Raw genomic sequence first — 26,336 nt, 5'->3', positions numbered from 1 at the left:
CCCGTGGAGACCCTGCCTGCCCCAGACACTCCACCCAGAGACCAAGAAGGTGCCTGAGACTTCCCAAGAGATGCAGCACACGGCCTGGGCTTCGGCACACCTGTCACCACTCAGGTAGCGAATGACAGAATGAGCATGCTGCTGCAGGAGTAATTCAAGCTTTCTTTTTGTGATGGCGGACTTCATTTACCTGCCTTTTTCTTTTTTGCATTTACATGTTTGTGTGCACCATCATATGATCATCTTTGATATTAAATTGGTAGTTTAATCAGCTGAGCCCACTGATTTGGTTCAAACTTGACTTCATCATAGTTTGCTCACTGTGTTTTTCTTCCTTAATTAGCTTAGGAAAACTGTAGTAAGCTAGCTCAGGAATGCTCTTGCCTGAGGACCTGTGCATCCTTCTAGCACAGTTTGGAGGAAGTTCACGCAGCTCGTTTACTCCCTGAGCTGGAAGCCCAGGTTACAAACCCACACACGTCAGGTAGTCTCAGGTAAAAAAATAACAAAACAAATTCCCAAACTACACAGTGATTCATCAAAAAAAATAAACATACGCTTAAAATACATACAATGTGTTTTTCAAAGCAAGCATGGAGTACTAATTTAGAAATCTTCTTTGTAAATTTAAGTGTTCCTCTGACTAGGAGTCTCTGACTAAGCAGCAGATCCTCTGTAAGACGTAAGAATAGCACATACCCAGATGTTGCAAAACACAATTTATTATGTGTGTACAACTTTGCAGAATGTAGATGATCGTAAGTGACCACCTTAGGCTAGGGGACACTGATCTGGAAGGGGGGGGGGGGGGGGGGGGGGGGAGGAGGAAGGGAGGGGGGGAGGGAGGGAGGAAGGGAGGGAGGGAGGGAGGAAGGAAGGAAGGAAGGAAGGAAGGAAGGAAGGAAGGAAGGAAGGAAGGAAGGAAGGAAGGAAGGAAATACCAAACAGATGTTGGCTACCAGACTAGAAAGAAATCCAGAGATGTGTAATGGTTGGATGGTACATTCCCTTCCTCAGCAATCCTTATATGACCCAAATACTTGTAAATTCTGGCTGTAAAGCTGTGAACAACAGACGTCCAAATGGCCCCTGGATCTGCTTGCAATTCTGCTGCCATTACTCTCCCCTCTTGGGGCTGTAGTTTCACATAATTTGCTTGATAAATAGATGAAGCAGCATTACAAAACATTCTCTGATGCCATGAAATATTACAGACTACTAATGCTAGAGCTGTATACTGTGCTAGAGACTTCAAATGACTGCCTGAAAAACCTACTGTCTTCTACCTAATTTCTGAAAAACACTTCATACAAAAGTTGGGGCTCTTTGGAGCTACATAATCACGTGAATTCCTAATGCACTTTTCTGTATTAGTTGTTTGAAACAAGCACTTAGTAGAAAAAAATCTTCCCATACTCAGCCCTGTTTTCCACCAAACAGATGGCCTATTTGGAGAGAAGGAATAGAAGAACTAATTATGTATTTGTTTGACTTAGGAGGAGATATGATACCATCTACTATTCACTCAAGAGTGTGAATGCCAAAGAAGGAAAAAGATTTCAGACAGGACTGGAAAAAACAAAGTATACCTAACCGTAATGAGATCAATCTGGGTGTTAAAAAGTTTAGGCTGAGTACCAGGAAATATTTCCTAACAGTGAGCTCTGTCAGACCATGAAATAGTTTCTCGGAGGAAGTGGTAGAAGCCTCATGGCTTGAGTCATTCAAACCGATATTGGACAAAACACTCAATAATGTACTGCAGGGAACAGTATTACGCTGGCAGGGCTTGGACGAGTGACTAATGGATTGTTTGCAGCTCGAACTACGATTCCCTGAAATGGTCTCTCTCCAAAGAAACACACTCAAACAATCACACGCCCACTTTCCAAGGGAATTCAGATTGTACATCCACTAATCAATCACAAACCTAACAGCTTCTCTCCCCATTATCCTGTTATGAACACACTGCTTCAAGGGAAAATGTAACAATATCATCAGGAATAACTGAAAACTCCTCAAGGAGAAGAAAGTACCCAAGGATTTCAGAGAGTAGGTATGAAGTAAACTATTCTACAAAAAGATTAACAAATAAAAATTCATATTGGAAGGAGGAGATTACATATTTATTGAGAACATTCAGAGCCAATGAAAAAATCATATAATGTGCAAGAAGGAACAGTTCCAGCTTATTCATACAAATAATGTACGTACATTCCCTCTAATACTTCCTTTCTTTTCTAGAATGTGCAAGAAAACTCTTCTGACACCTTTCAAGATTTAGGATTAGACTGAGGACCTCCAGAGCTGCATGAGTCTCAGCAGCATAAACTGAACAGCCAGAGTCAGTAACAATTTACGTCCTTTGTGGGTCTGGTATAGGGAAAGCATAGCAAGCAGCTACTGGTGGTTTATGGTCTGAAATGAGTAAGTCCATGCTCCTCAGTATGAGTGCTGCCTAACAGATGTGAAAAGTTCACAGCAAGGGAGTAGAAACTCCCTTGAAACAATATTCTCAAAAGTGCCCTGGTGTTACCTCACATTTAGGATCACATTTTCAAAACAAGGACCTTCTTTTGAAAATCTGCAAGTGGTGAATCTATACATGAAACATCCCCAAGATGTTAAACAAACAGTTGTCTTTTTTTTCCCCCTCTTGGAAATACAAGAAATAACAGCACTTCAGAGGAAATATCTACAAATTTTGCCTCTAACTATTGCCTGAAGGAAAACAGTAATTTAGAAAAAGGACAGAAACAAATTTGACAGAAAACAGTCACACCTTCCTTATACCATGTAACAGTGATAGATTCAGAAACTTGTAAGCAAAGTATGCAAAAATAAGAAAATCTTAAGAACATACTAACTTGCGGCTGACCCCATTTTCTCCACTGAAGCCTAGACGGGCCATGCTACTATAGCTGACACTACAGTACCCTTAAGCTGTGATAATATAATGACAAATAATGGAAATGGCTATCTACAGGTGTTTTAGTAATACAAAACTCTGAGCAGAGAAAATACTCATAAAGTTGCTGCAGGAGAAAACAGCTATGAACAGAAGATGAAGCCAAGCAGCCCAGAAACCTTCCCAAACAGTGAGATCTATTCAGATTATATAGCCGAAAATATTGTTCCTTATGAATGACTAGAATAAAGTAAACTAATTGTACATGTCTGTCTCCTACAAGAAAATAAAGAATTGCTTCAGTAGGACTTTTTTCCACAAGGTGCTCACTGCAGGATGGCAACTAATGACCTCCCTGTACTCCCCCTAATTTGACTTCTTAGAGTCAGACAGAAAACATATTTAGTCATTAACTAAATGGATGAACTTCAGGGCATGGAGACTCCCTTCTCCTCCATGCCGTGGGGCTCCACAGCACTGACAAAATCTCTGTACCACTGAGGTCAGTGGAAATTCTGTCACTATTCTTACCAATGTAGAAAACTCCCATGAAATGCGCTGAATCTAGGATCTCATTTCCCATGGACTCTTTCTCTTCCAAGCTCACCCTCATAATGAGAAGCATTCCCTAGTGCCCTGGGCAGAACAACTGGAAAAGTCTATGCAAACACTACTATTCATGGGTATACCTTTGAAAATGGAGAATTAACTGTCCTCAAGTTACCATTTTCAAGATTATTTCATATACCTCTCTATGAAATAAGGCATCTGGGTAGGCTGGCACGTAGACAGTGCTGCCAGAATAAAACATGGGAGTAACACTCATGGAATCAGCAAGAAATATGTGGAAAATTAAGTCACTTACACATTCCAAAATGCCACGTTTGTGCATGAAGCGCATGCACACGTGTGTGTGTGTCTGCATGCACATATGCATTATGTACCTGCACCTCACTGACCAGGTAAGCTCCCACTGTTTAGAAGTAAGACTGCATTTAAGAGACTTCAGAATCTGCAAATATAATCCATATTATAGGAAGACTAATTTGCAGTAAGGTGTCAGGGAGCCCTGGATGATCCCTGGGGGCTGGGAGCAACTGGGGGTGCTGCCAGGTCCCAGCCCAGCCCCAGCCAGGAGCAGGGCAGCCAGGGGCACCGGGGCAGTCCCAGCACCAGCATCAGGTACCTCCCTGGGGATGGGCCACCAGCCCACGGGTGGGGGGCAGGCATAACCTGACTCATCAAAGCAATACTCATGCTTATGACAACTCGTGGCTTTCTGCAGGAAGATGAAAGTTTAACTCTACCAGCATGCAAAATCAAATTTCTGGAAGTTGTCATTTCTCATGTTTTTCAGATTTTACAATCTGTCTCATACAGAATGTGGTCTGATTTTCCTTTTCAAGCAACAGGAATATGATTTATAACCTCAAGAGTATCTGTTACTACTCCTTGTCACCTTATGTCACTTTGGCTTTCATTCCTTCAGCCTCTAGGCGTTTATATACAAATGTACTATGCTTCAGCAACTAAGAGCACTGTATTTTAAGAAACCGAAGTAATTTAAGACCAATTTTTATCTCTTTGCCCACTGTAAACATGACTCTGATTGGTCTCTGGTTTGGGATCACGCTTGGTTTGGGTTGTAGTGTATCAGGCTGTACACAGGTTTGTGAGGACTGTCTACATCCCTATAACAACAGCTCAGTTATCTATAGTTGTAATATACTACTGTATATTACAGTATGTCCCGTTTAAGTTGAGAAAAACAAGGTATTTTTGACAGATCATTAAATCTGTTACTGCTCGTGACTGCATGAAGCTACTGATTCTTCTTGTCCATCGCCATTCCAGCGTTACTCACAGGCACATTGCTTTTATTCTTGTCGCTTCTCCTCCCCTCACTGTATGTTTGTAAGTTATAAAAGCAAGCAGAAGCTGGACAACACATAATCAAGTGTTAAGTCTTTGTGTCTGAGAAGCTACTGACTTCAGATAAGGAAAAGGCAAATCTTTCTGTCTACAGACAAATGAGAGACATCAAGAAATAAAAGCAAGAAGCAACAGCATTTTAAGTACTAAAATGCAAGCCAGTGTAATATGTCTAATCACTAAATCTACAACTAATTAAAGCTGAAGTGCAAACATAATGAAAAAGTACTGTGTGCTACTCAGAATCATTACTTCTGTACAAGGAATGGGGAAGATGACTTGTATTTTAAAGGCCAGAGGTAAAAGAGCAGCATCACCCCAGGACATTCACTGACTGACACTGAGTTGGGGCACGCAGTCAGACCTCGTATCATATATTCTTCCACACCAGCTGCAGTGCCATGGCCATTTTAGTTTGTTTTGTTTGTTGGAGCAGGTTTCAACAATGCCATAGGCCACTTCAACACGGAAAAGGAAGACAGCCCTTGCCTATCAAAAGCCAGCAGCCTGAGAAACCAAATACACAACATAGGAGAAAAGTAAAGGACAAGAGAATGAAAACACAGTAAGCCAAAGAAATACTTAATAGAATCGCCGTCTATTTTACTTTGAGTTGTTTGTTGGTTAGGAGTCTTGAAATACATATTTCTCCTATTTCTCTCTTCTCTTTCACTTGCACATATCAGAAATTAAACTCCACTAGTAAAACATAACACCTATTTCTATCAGAACAAACATTAGAAATTCAGTAAGTGCATAGATGGACAGCCTTATAAATATCTAGCACTGCCCTCATCCAAAACAATGACTCATGTCTCCCTTTACAGCCTTCAGCAGGGGGGAGGCTCTTCTAACCAGGATGTCACACATGAAGACTAGTCTTTACTTGGAAATTTATCTTCATTTTCATGATTTAGTCTTATGACATGTATCATCTAAACATGCCTAATCATATGATTTAAGTTCAGGGATGCCTTTAAATATAAACTTTTGCTTTCTACATAACCTCCTGTAGTCTTTTTCTTTTAAGCCCACCAGTATTGCCCAGATATAACTAAGGATGGGGTTTAAACCAATGAGATGTTGCAGATGCACAAAAGAATGAAGTCTGCTATGAAATTATTATGCATGGAAAAGAAACCCATTTGACTCTCGGGTCTAGTTCTTATACATTGTTTAAGTCCAAGTGTTTCAGCACCTACTATGGAGCTACGGAATGGGGACAAAGCTGTGTAAGCTAATTAGACCTTACGTTTCCGAGAGATGTATTTTAAAATTCTGCCTGCTGGAACACAAGATGTGTTTTTATCTGGACAGACAGAAAAGCAACATTTTGTGCAAACTAAGCAACTTAAATAAGAAACCAGAAAACCAGAACAGATGTGGCCCCTAAGATGTAATTTTTGTAGCACTGCCTTTCAGCATCTATTCTAATTCACAATTTTCAGCACATTAAATAAAGAAAAAATTGATGAATAATATAACCATGCTTCTTGCACCTCTTCCTTTCTCTCTCCATCTTCCCTTCACTTAACCCAGGAAAAACCCTTACCGTTACACTTACTGGAGAGGTTAAGTCTCAGACCGTTCTGTCTTAACATGATTCTTGACTGTCTCGTAATGGTTTTCAAAAACATGCAGCAGAGTTCTTGGAGAGGTAACATGGTTGTGATAACATAGTTTTAAAAGCAGTTTTCTTCTTATTTTTAGTACTACTATAAGGACAAACATATTCCTTAATACAACAAGCTAAGCTGAAATTTGGTAAACTATCAAAAATATTTGGAAATGCTTTCATTTGTAAAGGCAAAAAAAAGCATATTTAGTTATTCTTTTTACATGGGTAAAATACCCCCAACAAAAAACCTGCCATAATGGACAACAATTGAGAAATTAAAGTGCTACTATATCTCAGCTGTGTTGCATAGATGACATTTCAAGCATGATCTCAGCATGACAGAGTGTATGCCATCTGGCTCAGAAGTGCTAACAGCAAGGAATCCACTACCATGTATCAGATGAAGACATGGAATGGACAAATACAGAGTATACTACAGCAATATCAACAAAAATTTGACCAGATGCTGAGAAAGTGTTAAAACTTCTCAAATCTTTTACATTCTTTTTAGCTGTATCATTCTGCTCCAACACCATGTCAATCCCATCTTCCCGCTTCCTCTAAAAACTACAGGTATTTTCTGGATACTTTTGAGTTATGCATGTTTGCATATCTTACTTTGATCTTAGCTAATACACTCAAAGAAACACTAAGCTCATTGTCGCAGTATTTAAGAAATTATTATTCTATTTTTGTCTTTATCTTTTTGATTTAAAATTGTTTTGACTAAACCCATTTTCTAATAATCCCCATCTTCTTCCTTACTCTCTTGCACTGTGTATAGAAAAACTGCCATTACTACTTATTGTATCCTGCTTATAAGACAGTGTAATTTCATTAAACTTATATAATCCGTTCAGCAAATATGTATAATACAGTTTATTCAGAATAGATTATGATTTTATTAGGTTATATCTTTTATGTTTTTCTTTGCTAAAGCTTAATCTTATTAGGATTATACACTGCACAGAAGGTTATCTCATTATTTTGGCTTAAATGCTAATTTTACACATTTCAGCATGATTGGTATGCTCTCTGCAGCAGTGGCCTTGCAGTCAACCAGGCAGGAATGGCAGCTCTCTAGACAATGTTTGGGATAGCCAGCTAAGAAGCCAAGACTTGTTCTGCAGCTGCCTGTGCTAAACTGAGCTTTAGGATAGGGTTTCTGATGGCTGGAAAGTCCCTAGCACTTTGTAAGTTAATTATCCCCAAAAGAAATTACACTTTATTACAGAACTTTCTCAAGGAAACGGCTTTCTTAAAACTTCAGAATATTTAGCATTGCACCAGCTTTTTCATGTTTAGAAACAGTCTGAAAACCACTAGAGGGGAGCAATTTTGACAGATCAAATTTGAAAACAAAACTACAAAGAAGTTTCTAAAAGTTAGAGTGCTTTTCATTTCTTCCATTTTTTTATGAATAAGGTAACAGCTGCCTTCTAAATTGCTGAATTTAGAAAAGCCCATGACTGAGGTATCTCAGCAACATGGTGACAAAGCTGGAAATGCAAATGAGAAAGGGGCTACAGTCTTCTGAGACACAGCAGCCTCAGTGCTGCCCTACCATGGCTGTAGGAAAAAGAGTTTTAATCTGTTTCCTGAGCACTGTGCAAGCAGTATTGAATGACTCCTCACACCAGTGCAGCAAGGCAGGCTGTTTTAAGTGATATCGTCTCAGCTGGGCTATTCCCCCTCTCTCCAGGGAAGGTAAGGGAAGGAAACACTGGGAGCTTTATCCCACCTCTTCATCCATCCAAACTACCAGCAACACACAAACCAAGTCAGCTGCAAACCCATATCATGAAAAATAGCTCAAGTCTCCAATCAGGCTTACCTTCAGCTTCTGCTTAAAGCAAATTTTCTTCCTCAACTCACTGCTGCAGCAGCTTAAGGATAATTTATGAGGGGCAGGTAAAGTATATTCATAAATAAAGTTATTACTAAGATAAGGATGTTCTGTAATTAGACTACAGCAAAGGATACTGCTATTCAAGCTTCACTTGAAAAAAAGAGAGGACATAATTTTGTACATTAATTATAAAGCACGTGGTTCAATGAAAGGTGATCTAACATGTTGTACTGTCCTCATAAACAAGACTATTCTTTGCACAATATTTCAAGCAAGGCACTGTGTGTTATAAAGAGCTGTATTTCAGGAGGAAAAAAAAAGTTCTCATTATCTTAGATCTCTAAAGAAAACATCGGAAAAACCCTGATATAAGCTAACTGCATTTAAACTAAATAATACAAGGGGGGTTGAGCATTCACTAGGTGTGTGGCGTTTCAATACCAGATGATAAGATTTCCCTGCTTTCATTGTCTTTCTCATGAATAAGTCTCAAAGGAAATTAAGGATTTGTTTCCTGATTGTAGGTGAGAGGCAGGGAGAGGTGAGCTGGCCAAGGGCAGGCAGCAAGGCAGCAGGGGACCCCAGGGGATGAACTCAGGTGCTCGGATCCCTAGGCAGTTCTCTAGGCATTAGATCAGGCTGCTTTCCACACACCTGCACTCACTCTTGCAGCAACAGCCATTTCCACTGCTTGCTAGAGAAACATTCCTGGCTTCCTCAGAGAAACAGCACAGACGTTTTCATTCCCTCCAAATGCAGCCATACTACTTTTAGCATAAATCCAAATACTTTTCCTCTTACACAGTTCGTATCAATCATAGTTTTCAAAGACCTTTTTTGCTTTAATATGTCTTTCAAACTTTTCTAATGGTTAGATACTGTAATTCTGACTATTGTGATCTATTTGTGCCAACCAACTAGAGTCACCAAGGTCTCCAGTATAACAGCTTTGGAGAGGTTGTCCATTATACCACTCCCACCTTCACTGTTCCTACACCTTAGTTCGTAATAGGAAGTACTGATTTTGAGCAATGCTGCACTGAATAAATCTTTTTAACTTTTTAATCACTTGTTCTACTCTGTATGAATAAGTTCCATGAGCTGCAATTTCAGTGTGGTGCACATTTGACTTCCCAGCACCCCTGCAGGACAGAGCACTGGGTGGAAGAAGCACAACCACCTCATCTGCTACCTGGAGACTGTCTTTGGAGAGAGCAGCCTGAAGAATAAATGGTGTGGAGCCCTATCTTGCTTTACATGCTCATGAAGGCAAGCACAGCTCAAATCTCTCTCACCCCTTCTTACTCTAGCCAATATTTAACCATTTCTTGAGCTTCCAAACTAATCTTTCAGGCATTGCTGTTTGCTGTATTTCTGTTTTGCTCACTGCTTTTCCTTTCACTTGCAAAATGAAGAAGGAGATTAACTGTAAGGAAGTTTAAATTTACATCCCCCTACGTATTACAGGAAGCCATTTTACGACAACTACCTGACACCACACCAGGTATCAAACTCATCAGATTTAGATGCTCTTCATCAGGCTAATGCACACTGACCAACAAACAGTAAATAGACTTTTTAAATAAACATCACAAGTTCAATAATAAGCTATCCTTTTTTCTCCAGAGACAGGAGGCTCAGACAACACCTGTTGTTGCAGTTAAGAAAGCAGCAGATGACTCCAGGAAAGAGACCTTTGCTAAAGTGTGGTACTGGTGACCAGTACTACTGACAGTGAGCACAGTGTTTTGGATTCTGCAGGGCAGCAAAAGCACTTTCAGGTCGTAGCTTGTATATGTGGCAGCCCAGCACATTAAAAAACAAAACAAAACAAAAACAAACAAACAAACCACCATCCGTGCCTATGAAGGAACATAGCCTACTGGGCAGCTGGGCAGATCACATCCAGGCAATGCCCAAGTATCAACTGTCCTCTGCTAAATAAACCTCTTAGTACTCCAACACCATGCACCAGGTAGGTGCATGCACATGCACTCCAAGTTAACATGTAGCTGTAACCATAATGCAGCCGGGGACAAGGGTTGTGCCTTGCACATGCTCAGCATGCCGAGTCACAGGTGGGAACTCCCTGGGCAGTCCGGGGAACTCCTCAGCTAGTTTCTGTCCAGATGAGATAACTGACTGATAGCTACAGGAACCCGCCCCAGGCAAGCCCAGCTCCACCAGAGGTCTGAGGGATCCACAGAAGAACTCCCCAGACAGTCCCAGTCTGTGTTAACAAGATAAGAGTCTGTGTGACCCGGACTGGGGACGCAGGGAGTTCCCCACAGCCCTGGGAACAACCCAGGTGGGTCCTGTTTTGCACACATGAAGTAAATGGTGAGCTGATAGCCACTATTTATCTATTCATATATGCTTATCATTGGATAGGGCAGTTTTTTGCAAGTAGTTGAGATGATTTTAACTAGAAACTCATCATGCATGCACTGGAGTGTTGACGAGGGACCATACACCAGATGGGTAGGACAGAAACTGGCCATACTGTTACAACAGTGACAACAGTAACGCAAGAGTGTTACCTCATGCAGAACATCCAAATAAATTAGCTTCTTGGCTAACACTTGAACCAGTGTGTGTTAACGTGGACCAGAACAGTCTCTTAAGAAAATGAGAGGCTGCCCCCACGTAAGCTGGTCACAATGAAATGTCATACAGATTTAAAACATTACCCCAGAGTATAAGGGCATTGGTCCAAGTAAATGTATCTGATGCCACTGTCAGATTTTACATAAGGTACCTCTAATTCTGACTTGCAGAATACATACTCGTTTTCCAAAATACTTAGTAAATAAATACATTCCAGTATTCTGCCCTGTTGCTCCCAACACAAAAACGCTGGCTACACAGATAACATTCATAAATGTTGGTGGTTTCTGGGCCATGCCTGTTTATTTATAATCCAGCTGTAGTCCATTGCAGCACTAGGCACAGCCACCACTGCGATGGAAGAAGAACCTCTCCTGCCCAGACTATCCGTAACCACGCACATGAACCTTCACACCAGAGTCCCGGAGTGGAACTGCTGACCAGCTGTGTCAGCATGCCTGTCCTGAGACACTCGGTTCTGATTAACAGCGAGACCAGGTTACATTCAACCTCTAGCTTTGGATCAGCCATGAATCCTGGTTCAGAGATATGTTACATATTTCACACAACACAGCCTCTGTTCAAGGGGTCTGGACGCCTCCACCCCCCTGCCACAAGAGCAAGGCCAAGTACCTGATGCAGAGCTGAGATGACTCCAACCTGGATGCTGCCTGAGGACCACCACACAGGGCTGTTCCATGTACATTCAGAAAAGCTTGGTTTGGATTAGGCCTGTATCCACCAGGAGGTTCAGGTGTGACATTGCACAGGGTTTTCAGACACCTGGCTCCCAAAGTGAAAATCACAGCTCTCACACAACACTCGATTTCCAAGGAGCAGACCATAAAGTGCGGTAATATTTAAGCAAAAAATAACTGCGCATAATAAGGAAAAGAGTATGTCTGGGACCCTACTCCTCTCCTGTAAGGCACATACATGCAGCACTAAAGTCACTTCCATCAGTTCCCTGTGTAAGACTGGAGCTCCCAGCTTATAGCCCAAAGAGTGCCTAGGTGTTTAGGGAGTCAGCTCTTACCTCTCAGGACTGCTTACTGTAACACATGGTGGAAGGAAAAGACAAATTCTTGCTATCAACTGTTATGCAACATCAAAGTAAGTGTATTACTTGCTGAGGGATGCACCTTCTACACACATTTCAACCCAAAACGAGCTTTCCTGTCTTCAAGAAGACATGTCTTATTGACAGTGGCAAAGAGTAGGATGTCCACCCTTCCTGTTAAGTTGTGCGAATGTAGGAGAGAACCTACACTTGTCTTTGGAGGCTTATACTGAGGTTCCAGCCCTTTGCCTAGATTTCACAGGGGAACCTTATTTGCTAAAATACTTTATATGGAGCAAGAAACAGGAACTAGAAGCCAGGACTACTTCCTTCTGTCCCATCCTCCTTCTCCACACCACATGCAAACTGCAGAGCCAGTCTTCTAAGTACAGCTTTTGTGGATGCTCAGTCTACTGTTTTGCTTTTCAAATAATTGCTTTTCTTGGTCAGAAACCCACTATGTTTTACAGGCCTCAAGCAGAGCTCAGATATATCAAATTTCTTCATGTATTACTGAAACCTCAAGGCAAACACATGCCAGAAGTGTTTTCAAGTTCCGCTTGACTCAACCACATTACCTTGTTCTTCCCACTCCACTGAAGGGAAGAGGCATATGTGAGCTCTGGACATATCCAAAACTCTGCATTATTCTGCTGTCGAGACTGGACCATTTGACTTCTTCATTTCTATTTATAAGCAGAGTTAGGTATTAAAAGAGCCAGACTATTTAACCATGAAGACTGTCAAAATAGATAACGTGTCTCACTGAATTACAAACTGGCTGAGTGGCTAGCCTTTTGACTGCAAAGGTCTGCTCCATCATAGCTCCATTAATGTCTTCAAAATCTACTTCAAAAAAGTTCTGGAAAACGGATAAGTGTGAAGTGACTATATGGATCATACAAATGATGCTTGTTAATCCTTCTATTGGTTAACAGCACATAGTTACTAGATCTGATGCCAACTTGGGAAGAGTAACCCTTTACTAGAAAATGTAACTGATGACCTTCATTCTAACAAGATACCAATATCTCATGGTACCCACACAGAGCCATGCTCAGGGAAGTAAGTGTGATAAATTACTCTGCTGGAACAAGTTCACTAATAAATTGTTTTCCTTATGTATTTAGGGAGCGCACATGCATCCACAGTGCAATGAAAATTAGTATTACATTTCAAAGAACCGAGTACATAGTGTAGTAGCAGTTACAGCTGGCTAATCATGGCTTGGATGGGTGTACTCTTCACTGTGTAAAAGCCTGGCTGGGTGGCTGATCCCAGAGAGTGGTGGTGAATGGAGTTACATCCAGCTGGCAACCTGTTACAAATGGTGTTCCCCAGGGCTCAGCACTGGGGCCAGTTCTGTTTGATATCTTTATCAATGATCTGGATGAGGCGATCAAGTGCACCCTCAGTACTCTGCAGGCAACACCAGCTTGGGGGAGAGTGTTGATCTGCTGGAGGGCAGGAAGGCTCTGCAGAGGGATCTGGGCAGGCTGGATCAGTGGGCCAAGGCCAACTGAGGTTCAACACGGCTCAGTGCTGGGCCCTGCACCTGGGTCACACCAGCCCCACACAGCGCTACAGGCTGGGGGAAGGGCGGCTGGAAAGTGCCTGGAGGAAAGGGCCTGGGGGTGCTGGCTGGCAGCTGGCTGAACGTGAGCCAGCAGTGTGCCCAGGTGGCCAAGAGGGCCAACAGCATCCGGGCTTGTATCTGAAGCAGTGTGGCCAGCTGGACAAGGCAAGTGGTCATCCCTCTGTACTCGGCACTGGGGAGGCCGCTCCTTGAACCCCGTGTTCAGTTTTGGGCCCCTCACTGCAAGAGGGACGTAGAGGTGCTGGAGCGTGTCCAGGGAAGGGCAAAGAGGCTGGTGAAGGGTCTGGAGAACAAGTCTTACAAGGAGCGGCTGAGGGAACTGGGGCTGCTTAGCCTGGAGAAGAGGAGGCTCAGGGGGGACCTTATTGCTGTCTGCAACTCCCTGAAAGGAGGCTGTAGGCAGGTGGGGGTAGGTGTCTTCTCCCGAGTAATAAGCAACAGGACAAGAGGAGATGGCCTCAGGTTGTGCCAGGGGAGGTTTAGATTGGTATTAGGGAAAATATCTTCACTGAAAGGATGGCCAAGCATTGGAACAAGCTGCCCAGGGACATGGTGGAATCACCATCCCTGGAGGTATTTAAAAGATGTGTAGCTGTGGTGCTTAGGGACATGGTTTAGTGGTGGATTTGGCAGTGCTGGGTTAGCGGTTGGATTTAAAGTTGGATCTTAAAGGTCTTTTCCAACCTAAATTATTCTGATTCTATGATTCTACAACACAGTGACTGTTTTTATGAGGACCATGAAATTTTATTTGACTCACTGAAGGTATTGCTTGTATCTACTTCCAAAATACCTGAATTAGAAAACTAATGGCATGTAAATGGGTTAATATTGGTTAATAAAACTATTAAAAAACTGTAATAAAAACCTACAAGTATGGCAAATCTAATATGGGTAGGGAAGCATCCTCTTTTGAGAGAACACTGAAACAAAGTAATAACCCAGAAAATGCACACTGACTCCAAGTTAAAATACTACAGCTTGCCTTTATATTAAATTGTATTAGCTAATCTTTTTGGGGAAAACACAAATTAAATACTGCTTTGATTTACAAAATGTTTGACATCCAATCATTAACCTGCACACATGCACTAAATAAAGTAAAAGCACATTCTGTTTCCTTATGAAGGGATTTCTTTTAAAGAGGCAAGGTTTATCCAGCTACCGGTGTAGTCAAAACATATATTTCACTTAAAAGCAAAACATGATATAGTATTGTAATACAGAAGTATTATCATTAATGTAAAATGATAACTTCAGAAATTTCATGTCTATAGTTACATTTGTATCAATGCCAAGATAAGGGCAGCACATCAGCACATACTCAATTTGAAAAGCAAGTGCAAAAAGTCTACAGCACAAATGGTCATATTTTTAACCAAGCAATTATCAACCTTGCGTGCTAAAAAGTAAAACACTGTATCATGTCTTCCCTATTGTGTCTTTAGCTTAGAAAAAATGAAACCATTTGCATATCATAATATTACTACAGCATAATAACTGTCGCTCTACAGACATTTCCACACACCCTTTTTTTTTTTGCCATTCCTCCTTCCCAGGTTTTCAGACTGAAGATGGAGAGAGCATTGCCTCTCTAAACTACTCAAGGAATCTGCAAGGATATCACATACTTTATTCTAGGTTTTCCTTCACTTTATAGCACTTAAGACATATATGCATTTATTTTGCCGCTAGATACAAAGACAGCCAGCTTCAGACGGGGACTTTCTCTCTGGTATTATCAGATCTTTACCATCTTTTAGAGAAATTTGAAACTGCTAAGGGATGAAAGAGATACTCTAGTTGTTTCTTATACATCTCTTATTATGTTTCTAAATGTCACACTGAGAGGGGGTTTTATGTGGAACTGACATAAACCAGCCTATTTAATGGTATCATTGTACGTTACTTGGGAGTGTAAATTGATTGTATACTGTAATATTTCTACCAAGCTAGTAGGTTTTTTAAAACCAACAGAAAATCATAAAGCAGAGACCAACTGACTGCTGGCTACATTTTATAAAACGTGGCTCAGTTCTAAAAAACAATATGGTGTGCTTCCCTGTTTTTAATTTCTTCATTCTTCTTAACAGTAATCTTTTTTAAAGAACTAATAAAAGATATTTTCCTTATAGGTCAATATTATTTATTCAGATCAAACAGAGGAGTAAGATTCAGAACTGAGATGCTCCCTATCAGTGACCATTTCCTAAGAAGGCAGAGTAGTACATCTGTTAACTTCTCTGTTGCGCAGTAGCACAGGAGGAGCAACCGAGAGTGAAGCAGGCAAATCCACAGCAATTTACTCTTTTGTAACTCAAACCAGTGCTTTAAATTCAGCTTGAAAAATACCCACAGGAAACGCTACTGTAGCTGGACAAAACAAAAACAAAAGTAATTTCTTTGTGGCAAGATACACTTAGTAAGCAGACTGCTACATTCAGCACGGCTTCCCATTTTTGGATGAAGCCCCTGCTGAAGAGAACAGCAGAGAAATAAGGCCTAAGGCATTGCTGCCACGTGAGCATCGCAAAAACGTCACACTGAATGCAACTGCCTGGTCAACCACAGGCAGAAAAAAGGAGTCTGTAGTATTCTGGAATGTAACCAGACTTGTAAGGGCCAAAACCAAGCAACAGAACAGCAAACACCTTCCCTAAAGAAATAAAAGCATGGGGTTTTGCTGTAGCCCTTGATTTTTTTTATTATACTAGAAAATGGTGAATAAAATGGTGCATTTATTTTATTTCTGATAGATAATTATCATGGTGACAGGCTGGGATATGCTAAAATTTCTTCAAGCAGAATTTTGAACTGTTTTAACTAAATAAATTATTTAAATGTGTCGCACATGTAAAGAAAAGCTTAAAACAACACATCATGCATTTAAATCTGACATACTGAACAAATGAAATGTTTTCTGTACTAAGTAAAACCAGATTTAGTGTTTCTTTCTACCACGCCTTACAAGATTTTAGAGGTAGTAGATATTATTCTCCCACACCTCATTGTTATTCACAGGTGAGGAGGAGGAATACCAGCTTTCCTACTTTTTAACTCCCAGTTGGTTTCTCAGTGAATTGATTTCATTCTGTGTGAATGAAATAGTTACTGAACTAAACTAATGAGTAACAGGAAGAAATACGTTCTCTGCCTCTGCAGAGAAGACTAGTGCTGTCAAAAAAAAAAAATTAATACTGAAGCAAACCCTAACTCTGGTGCTTAACCATTACCTTCAGTAGTTCTGTGGTGTGGCTCCTCTTAAAAACTTCAGTAACACATGCTCCAGCTGGATGTAACAAGAACTACTGAAAAACCTGGATGTGTTGTCCACGCTGACCAAAATCCAAAAATATGCTATATCAGGATACATGAGGGATTATGAGTGTATCAGATTATCACAAATCCAGCAAACAGGATTATCACCAGCGAGATGCTTAACAGACAATGTGATTGAGCAGTTCTACAATACAATGGAGAGATGGATGTGTAGCTGTACAAGACTATTAACATGCTGAAGAGTGGAGGTTTTCAACCCATTAGTCAGGACTCAGGTAGACAAAATCCTAGGAAACCTGGGCCAGCGCTGAGCATGATCTGAGCAATGGGTTGGACTAGATGACCTCCTGGCTTACCCTCCAACCTGAGTGATCCTATGATTGCATGAAGTCTGGGGCTTCACATAAGGGGAAGTGTTTAGTCTTATCAAGGACTGTGAAATCTATTCCTTGTTTGCAAAACACAGATATCTCTAGATAGACCTCCAGCTGATAACAAAATCTTAAACACTTCTGAAGTGTTTTCACAATTTACTGAAGGACTTTTCCTGTAGTCGTTTAAGCTTTGCATGAAGATACTGGTGCACGCACACTGCAGCAATAGTACTTAGTCTTGTACAAGCGCCTCCCTGCTGGTAAGACTTCAGACATGTTACTCAGTGGTGGGGTGGGGGGAAGAAGAAGTTGGGGACACAGACCAACTGAAGATTTGAGCTTAAATTTGTATGATAGATTATTCCTAACTAATATGTACTTGGTAGCATCCGATTGCTCTTTTATATGTTCATATAGAAACAACCAAAAGAACCCTATCCAAATTGTGTCATCCATCTAAAACTGGAGATCGTTCTGTGATTGCAATGCCTGCAAAGACTGGCTAGGCTCAACTCACCCATTAGAACAGAGACAAGCTATTTGTGCAATTTTAGGCATGCATCTGTTACTGACACTCAGAAAGAGCAAAGACAAGTAACTGGTTATTTCATTGCCATTTGCTGTCTAAACAGGTCAGGAAGTTCTTATATACACACTTATATACTACTACTGCTTTTTAAAACTGCCCTTTTATTTTTCAAATGTAATCACAGATTGGTCTTGCACTTCTCTGGTAACTGTGCAAAATCTGTTTCTATCTGCATGAAACCATAAGATACTGAAACCAGTATTATTCTCTTTCACATGTAATTCTACAGTTCACTGTTTCCCCATCATATAAAGAATTCTTACTGACATCCTGTGTCCAACTTTTGGTTCACATTAAAGTGATGCTATGCATTCTCTGGTGAGGTCCTCATCATGGGAGTTTTTTCCTGGATCTTTCCAAGTCTTGGTGTCAGCAGCAAAGTAACACCAATTCAGCTTTTGACCAAGATGCACAATGTTGACAAAAAATTGTCACTTAAGTATCTACAAGGCAAGTTGCATGTGAAATGCAGCACCCTATTTCCTTGAAAAGCCTTATTAAAGTTTTGCAGGTTGTCCTTCCAGCTGCTAATGGTATTTATTGAAGTGCTTATCAGCCGGAGGGACAGCTTTTAGGACTTGAATTTCCATAGGCTGTCATTGCCATCTTATGCAATGTAGACAAGACACTAACAAACTAGGATGATAATGTTTTGTTTTCCCTTTGTGGAGTCTTCTGTCAATTAAAATGTAAGAGTCAACGTACAGATGTAGTCACACAGTTATTTTCTCTGTTGCTGTAAAGGCTGAAATCAAAGCTTCAGTTTGTCTTGGGATACTGGAGTTCTCCAGTTTAACACCTTAAATGTGTACACTTCAAAAATGGGCTAGCCTCAAAAGGAGTCCACCATTCCTCACCATTGTTCCTTAAAACTAGAGTAAGCACCCTGAATTTTAATGCCTATTTATGGTACCATATTCACATCTATTGTGGTCTGCAAAGATATACTCAGCCAGAAGAGAGAACAAGACGACTGTGGTAGGAGGGAGCATTGCTACCTCTCCCCTTACAATATCCTGCCCTACATATCCTACCTGTACTTCACAAAGAAGATTCAGCCATTCTCATAAGTCCTGTTATTTTTCTTCCTTTGTTTGGCTCTGTAGTACATTCCAGGTGGGATCCTAAGTATGAAATATTCTTTGAGCTTTCTACTTGTATTGGTTTTGGCTGGTACAGAGTTAATTTTCTTCATAGTAGCTGGTATGGGGTTATGTTTTGGATTTGTGCTGGAAACAGTGTTGATGACACAGGGATGCTTTAGTTTTTGCTGAGCAGTGCTTACACAGACTCAAGGCTTTTTCTGCTTCTCACCCTACCAGCAATCAGGCTGGGTGGGGGCGGGGGGTCACAAGGGCTGGGAGGGACACAGCCGGGACAGTCGACCCCAACTGACCCAGGGGATGTTCCATACCATGGGACGTCATGCTCAGCATACAAGCTGAGGGGAGAGGAAGGAAGAGGGGGGATGTTCAGTGTGGTGGCATTTGTCTTCCCAAGTAACTGTTACACGTGACGGAGCCCTGCTTGCCTGGAGATGGGACACCTGCCTGCCCATGGGAAGTGGTGAGTGAATTCCTTGTTTTGCTTTGCTTGTGCACATGGCTTCTACTTTACCTGTTAAGCTGTCTTTGTCTCAACTCACGCGTTTCCTCACTTTTAATCCTCCAATTCTCTCCTCCACTGAGCAGCTATGCGGTGCTTAGTTGCTGGCTGGGGTTAAACCATGACACTACTTCAATGATGCTGGCAGCTGCCTAACTTTTAACTGTACAAAGTCTTTGGAAAATCTCACTTTTTCTAATAATATGTGACACAAAATGAATACGCAAAGCCTATATGAAGGACTTTCAGATAAGTCACACTGAAGGTCCGTAACCGAATGTTACATGCACTGTCAGGTGAAATTAGGTTGCCACTCGGCGGGTGGGGTTTTTTAAATTTGTCTTTAATGTTCAGAACGTTTGATAAAGTATGCAGATGATAGCTTCATATCCTACACACTAAGATGAGAAATATTTTCTAATGAAGTTAATATTGTATTATTGGTTTATTTGAAGAAACTGTGAAGAAAAATTACAGCTACTAAGTATTACAGCTAAGTCTACCCAAAATTTTAACATTTATGGCTAGGACTTCAAAAGAAACTGAAAAGGAAACCTACTACAATTCATAGCACAAGGTACAAAGCACTGTAAAATCATATTTATTGTACCTCATGACATCATCCAGTGAAGTAACAATAGATAATTTTATTGTCACATTTTATAGATAAACTGAAGACCGCAGAGTTTACTAACTCTCCTGTGATGACATGTTAAAGCTCATGATATTCTGGAACAAGACACCAGTCAAAACTCTTGACTGAATGAGACTCATCAAATAACCCTTTTGCCCTTCATAGAAGACAGTTGGCAAAAATTCTTCAAGATTTTAATATCTTCCTCCCTTATAGACATCTTGGAAAGGTCATACTTAAATACAGGCATACACACTTCTAAATAAACACCACTTGCGTTTTCCTCTTTCTGATAAAGCTATGCCTATATGATAAGTCTATCATGGAAAAAAATAATTTTCAGTTATCGACCCTGGCAACAACCATATAAATTGCACTATAATTTAAGAGAGTCTTCTCTGTGTTTCAGTTTGTCTATTTACCAGATTAAACATGTATTTCTAATTGGTATCTGCTTCATGGAAGAAAGCTTTCATCCAGCCTTTGTCTTAATTTTCTATGCCTTGAAACTTCAGTCTGACCTACGTCTACACACAAGGCGAAGATAAGATGCTAGCAATATCAAATTATAATGATGTACATTCCTATTCCTAAGATGTAAATGGCAACACAGGGTGCAAGGTAGAGGCCTTAAAACTGGATGAAGAACGGTCAAGAGCTAACAAAGCTAAATCCTCATTTGGAAGAGAGTAGAACAATAATAAAACTAGCACAGTTTTCAAAGTAAAATTGTCAGAAGCAAATGTGGGCTATGATTAATCAAGAATATAAACACCTAAAGTTCTTTTGCTGCCATGATTGTTTACTACTAATTAAGCAGATTTTTTTTTTTCACACTCCATTTGCAGCAACATCTTCTGTTTGAAGTGTTGTAAAGATGTTGTGTTTGTCCAACACAGAAACAAACACTTTTAAATTTCCCTTTTTGATGGTTCTACACTTTGATCAATTCAGTTCCTTTTATGACTTCAGGAAGACTGGCTGTTAGAGATTTATTCAATCTCCTGAGAACTCAATATATTGAAACATTTGATGATCACTAATTTTGGCTCTTTACATTGTTGTCTTATGTCACAGTAAAGGTGAGATAAAAATAAAGCCGTGGAAAAGTCACATTAAGGATGAGTATGATATTGCTTCCTTTTGTTGCTGTGCTTCTTTATAAAATACTTAGACATACTTGTTGAATGGAAAAGGTCCGAAGCATGGTTTGTCCACAGACCTGCTAGAAAATGAGGAGGGAAGGAAGGACATTTATAATGGAAGTAGGTCTGATTGATTGCTGTAAGTTTAAAGCTCAAATCAGATAAATCACTCAGGATGTAGATTTTCAAATGATAAAAATTTGGAAGTCATTGTCATATGATTACAGATTAAAATGGCAGCTACTCTCAAAATTAGGTGTATCTGGAAGCTATCTACTACATTTAACTGGCATTCTGCGGAAGCAGACACACAACCTTATCTGAGTGTAAAGAGCAAAGGTAGTCTTCCAGTGCCGGGTCCAGGTCAGGACAAACCAAGCTGCAGCACAGAGTGAAAGAGCTGACACCAAAACTGACTCTGACTCTAGAAGTTTGTTATTAGGGTCCACTCATGCCTTTCTGATATTCTAGCAGATGACCTTACAACTTCAGACTTTCTTTTTAGACCAGTTTTAAGTCAAAGACCTTTTTAGGCCACATAGCTGAAAGAGATACTAGAGAATTATTCAGAAAAGATTAATTTCATGCTCTGGGGTGGGAATGTGAAAAATGTACTCAACAAAACATGCTTGGAAAATATTGTTGTGACAAAAGGAATAAGCCATAAACCCTTATTCTCTCCATATAAAAGTGTTAATTAATGAGATGACTGAAAACCATAAACATAAAACATAAATCTAAAAAAATATAAAACCCTAAAGAGTTTGTGAATGAACTTGACACATGTTCCACTTGACACATGAACAGAGTACTTTTTGTTGTGTATCACATGTCCTCCTTTTTTTTACAGATAATCATAAGTACATATATACATACTCCCTCTTACATATCTCAAAACCTTTGGGCCAGGGTTGGCATCGCCTTTTTTCCTGAAAGAAGGTGATACACGCGGCAGCTATGAAAGCTGGATCCCCTCGCGGAGGTGACTCCCAGCTCAGCGACTGTGGGCTGCCTTTACAAGGAGGAAGAGGAAGGCATGCAGCCCAACCCCATTCTCCTGCATGAAGGCAAGTGCCCAGGAGCCAAGCGGCATGCTGCCTGCAGGCAGCCTTGGCCAGGAGGCCTCACCGACCTGCGTCTGACCAGGACTGCCTCCCTCTCCCTGGGGAGGAAGAGGGCGCGCTGTGCGTGACTGCCCCTCAGCCGAGTCGCGCCTGTGGGCCACCCTCCAGCACCAGTGCCAACCAGCACCACCAGCAGCAATGCAACCCAGTGCCAACACACCAGTGCCAACGGTACACAGGCTGAAGTATTCACATAAGCACAGACTACAAACACGCTCATAAATAAGGGCACACACAAAATTCAGGATCAGGAAGGCTGCCAGAACAACGTTTTCCTCTCCAAAGTGTGCACACAGCTGCCTCAGCCCAGCTTTTGAGAAGGACCCTGCAGGCAGAAGCGCCCAGCTCAGGAAAACAGGGCCAGATCCATGAGGATCCGGAACTGGCAAAATACCGACAATACTTCCCTGCAATTCACTGCAACTCACTGATTCTTTATGGATTTTCAAACAAACAATGAATATTGGAGAAAAAACTGTCCAGCACAGTGAAGCAATAATCCACGGACAGAAAATACATTCCTCATTTCTCTCCCCATTCAACTAACTCTGCAGCTACTTGAAGACAGTAGCACAGTAAACAAGCCTCCTCCTCCTCAACACACTTCAAGTCATTCTTCCCACACACAGCTGCCACTATCATGCATATTTCAAAGCCTCCATCTGGGCCTGACAACTGTACCTTCCTTTCTTCCAGCCAACAGAAATACACGTTCTACTCAAACGGGCATGGACGGTATCACGCTGTTTATTTCAGACAAGAAGCTGCTCCACAAGTAGGTCATGTGGGTGGAAGCCTCCATGCTAACCTACATGTTCACCGTGTAGGTTAGAGCTACCCTACATTCATTTTTCCTTCTTTCCAGCTAGAAACAGTCTCCAGGCAGCATGTGAGGATCCGTGGTACTTGTCCAGGCTGCTGAATGCCTGGTTCTCCTGGATAAACACCTACTGCTCACACAGGGATTAACTTCACAGTATACACCCAGCAGGTTCAACATTTCCCAGAGATTCTTCATTTAAGCTGCATGTGCTACACAGTGCAGGTACACCTCCTTCTGTCCAGAAATATGGCAATAATCGCCACGGCTGCTGCCGACTGAGGACAACGTGCGCGCAGCACACAGAGGGGCCAGATCTCCGGTCTAGGGCCTCTTTTTCTCCTGAAGGTCAACTCTCCCTGCTGCAGCCACCCCTCCTGATGCTCTGCTGCAGCAGCCACCCACTCTGCACCCGTGGCAGCAGCCTACATTCTACTATTTAAATAGCTGTATCTCTTCCTTTCTCCCTCAGCAGCAGCCTGGACTCAGATGCACCTCCCTACATCTACCATGCAAACAAGCGCTCTGCTTCTACCCACTGCTTGCTCTGCAGCAGCTGGGTAGGTACAGGTTGAGAACAGTGTCTGCTGCAATGCTGGGAAGGGCTGAGGCCAAGATCACACACGGCTCTTACTTTGGAGAGCAGAAGGAGCCGAAACAGGAACCCCTGTGGAGTCAGGTTGCTCCACTCCACCAAGGGGCAGCATGTGCCTTCATTCACACCTGATGGCAATGTCCACACACTTCCCATATCTTTGCAGATATCAGTAGCAGCGAGTCAGCCGGTGAGACCGGGCAGACTGGAGGTGATGTTTAATTATCTGGACGGTGCTGCTTGAATAGCCAGTCTCAACTCCAGTACCACCCCACCCCACCAAAACCCAAAGGCTGACAAGAAGTAATCTACGGGCGACTATGTCCCACAAATCACCTCCTGGACCACTTGAGATTTACAATGCTTTAACATATAGATTACACAACTAAGATAATTCCTTAAGGATTTTAATGACTAAATGTCCAGCCAATTTCAGTGCCTTGCATGCTGGGCTTGCATTTGGTTTAAATCATGCCTCTCTGCACAGAGATACTGTGAGGCTTAGTTGGGTATTATTTCCTAACTGCTTTGAGATCTTGTAATAAAAGCTGCAATGGCACTACAAAGTAATTTTACTCTTAGTAAGATATTTGCTACTAGGATTTATTAATTTTGTCCTAAAGAGAAATCAGAAGACCTCCATCTACACGTGCATTGCATCTTTCCTGGAAGATGGAGATAGAAGGAGATAGATAGTACAAAAATAAGTATCCATAAAGAGAATGGACAAGATTAGCTGTTCGGAATAGACACTCTTCAGCTCTTTATACTATTTACCTATGCTTTCTTTTTGGAAGACCACCAAGGAGGAAAACTTGAAAGCAAACTCCAGTGGAAAGATGCTTTCCACCCAGAACAATCATTCATTTTAGGTCGTATGGAAAGAGATGTGGCTTAGATCTTCTGCCACTCTGCAGCCACTACCTGTCTTCCCACTTTAACAGCATTTCCAACAAGCTGAGATATGGCCTTAATTTTCCTTAAGCTGATCATACAGGTTTTAAATTTTCTTCTTTTATATTCGTCATAGCGCTTCAGAGGTCACCCAGGCAGTTTCTGCAGACTGCTGGTACACTTAATCATTTCAGTGGCTTCCTGCAGTAAATCAAGAGACATTATATTAATAAAAGATGGGGCTGTTCCAGGTCTGATTCATACTGCTGAATCCCCATCTACCTGGCTTTAAAAGGTCACTTTACTCTATAGAATTCTGAATATCAAGGATATGTCTTCTCTCGCACCAAATATATATACATTTGAGAACAGCACCCAGAAGGGTATAGAAGGCACTGGAGTGATTCAAAATGAGGGCTCACAGCTGTGTGCCCCACAACCTAGCCAAAGAGACCTTGTCTGAAAATACAGCACTGAGATACAGGCATACCACACAAATAAGCATGTCATAAAACAGGTTTAACTCCATCACTGTACTTCTCTGTCTGGCAAACACTGTCTAGTCACATTGATAGAGCACAAGACCCAAGACAGGCAAAATACCAAGTCTAAGAAGGAAAGAGTGGCCAAAAGTGGACTTTGCTTGTACCATATTACTATTTTTTGGTTATTCTTCAAAATACTTATTAATCCCTGCAATTGGGATGTACCTAATTTAAAAAAAAAAAAAAAAAAAAAAAAAAAAGAGAGAGAGAGATTAAACAGTTTTTTTCTGGATGTGACTTATCACATTCCCTCCTGACTTTCACTTTTATATTTGAATTTCAGGGTTGCTTTCATTATCTCATACACCACATGTACAATTCCTATGAAATAAGGTTAACATGAATAAGTCAACTGTCAGTATTATGTTGCTCTTGTGACACTGATCTTGCCCTTGCTAAAGAAAAATAAGTTTTCAATTAATACAGTTGGAAAATATTTCTGAATAATTATTTCTTACTGCAACAGCCAACTCCTTTCTAATGTAATTTTGTCCAAGTATCTGAATGAAGACAAGCAAATGTTTTGTTTTCACTTGGTCAGTCCAACTGCACTGAAACCATGACTTTAAAATACTTTTTCTAAATCTTTCTCCTTCACAAGAAATTGTGAGATTGACTTTTTCTTCCCATCTGGAACAAATTCATAATTTCTAAATTTACAATCACACCAGAAGAGTTATTAAAAAAAAATCAACAATCCACCCAAATAAAATCCCACCAAAAAAGCCCCCTTCAATACTTTAGGGTCTTATCTTGCAAGGTGCTCAAAACTCTCATATTTCTAACTCACATGTAGTATGGTGTGGATGCTGCGTATCACCCCAGAGCTGGAAGCCTGACCTCAAATAAGCGGAAGAAAAGTGGGTAATAGAGAGATGATATCTTCCCATTAGCTGCCAGAAGTAATGCCAAAATACCTTGGCAGATCAAGACCTTTGCAAGATCCACAGACCATATGTGACATTTTATCATGAGGCAGTTGAGAGCACTGCTTCCAACAGCATGCCACACAGATCAAACCCCATAGTAGGGTCAAACTCCCTGCAAAAAGTGGCACTGAGATCAAAGAGCTCCCATCAGAACAGTGCATCCAGCCTGCAGCCCACCCCTGTGCTGGGCACAGGAACGACAACCAGGCAGGCTGCAGACCCTAGGTGGGCT

At 41.2% G+C, this 26,336-nt stretch overlaps 1 protein-coding gene across 4 annotated transcripts in view; it reads right to left on the bottom strand.

Annotated features, from left to right (window-relative positions):
- AIG1 (androgen induced 1) overlaps positions 1 to 26,336 on the bottom strand; it is a 127,976-nt gene that overhangs the window by 89,413 nt on the left and 12,227 nt on the right. The gene's annotated exons all lie outside the window — the stretch shown is intronic.

Source organism: Falco peregrinus, chromosome 7 (genome assembly GCF_023634155.1).
Source record: "Falco peregrinus isolate bFalPer1 chromosome 7, bFalPer1.pri, whole genome shotgun sequence".
In the NCBI taxonomy this organism is placed as follows: domain Eukaryota; kingdom Metazoa; phylum Chordata; class Aves; order Falconiformes; family Falconidae; genus Falco; species Falco peregrinus.
The sequence above is the reverse complement of the archived record's forward strand: the minus strand, read 5'-3'. Positions and strand labels throughout refer to the sequence as shown.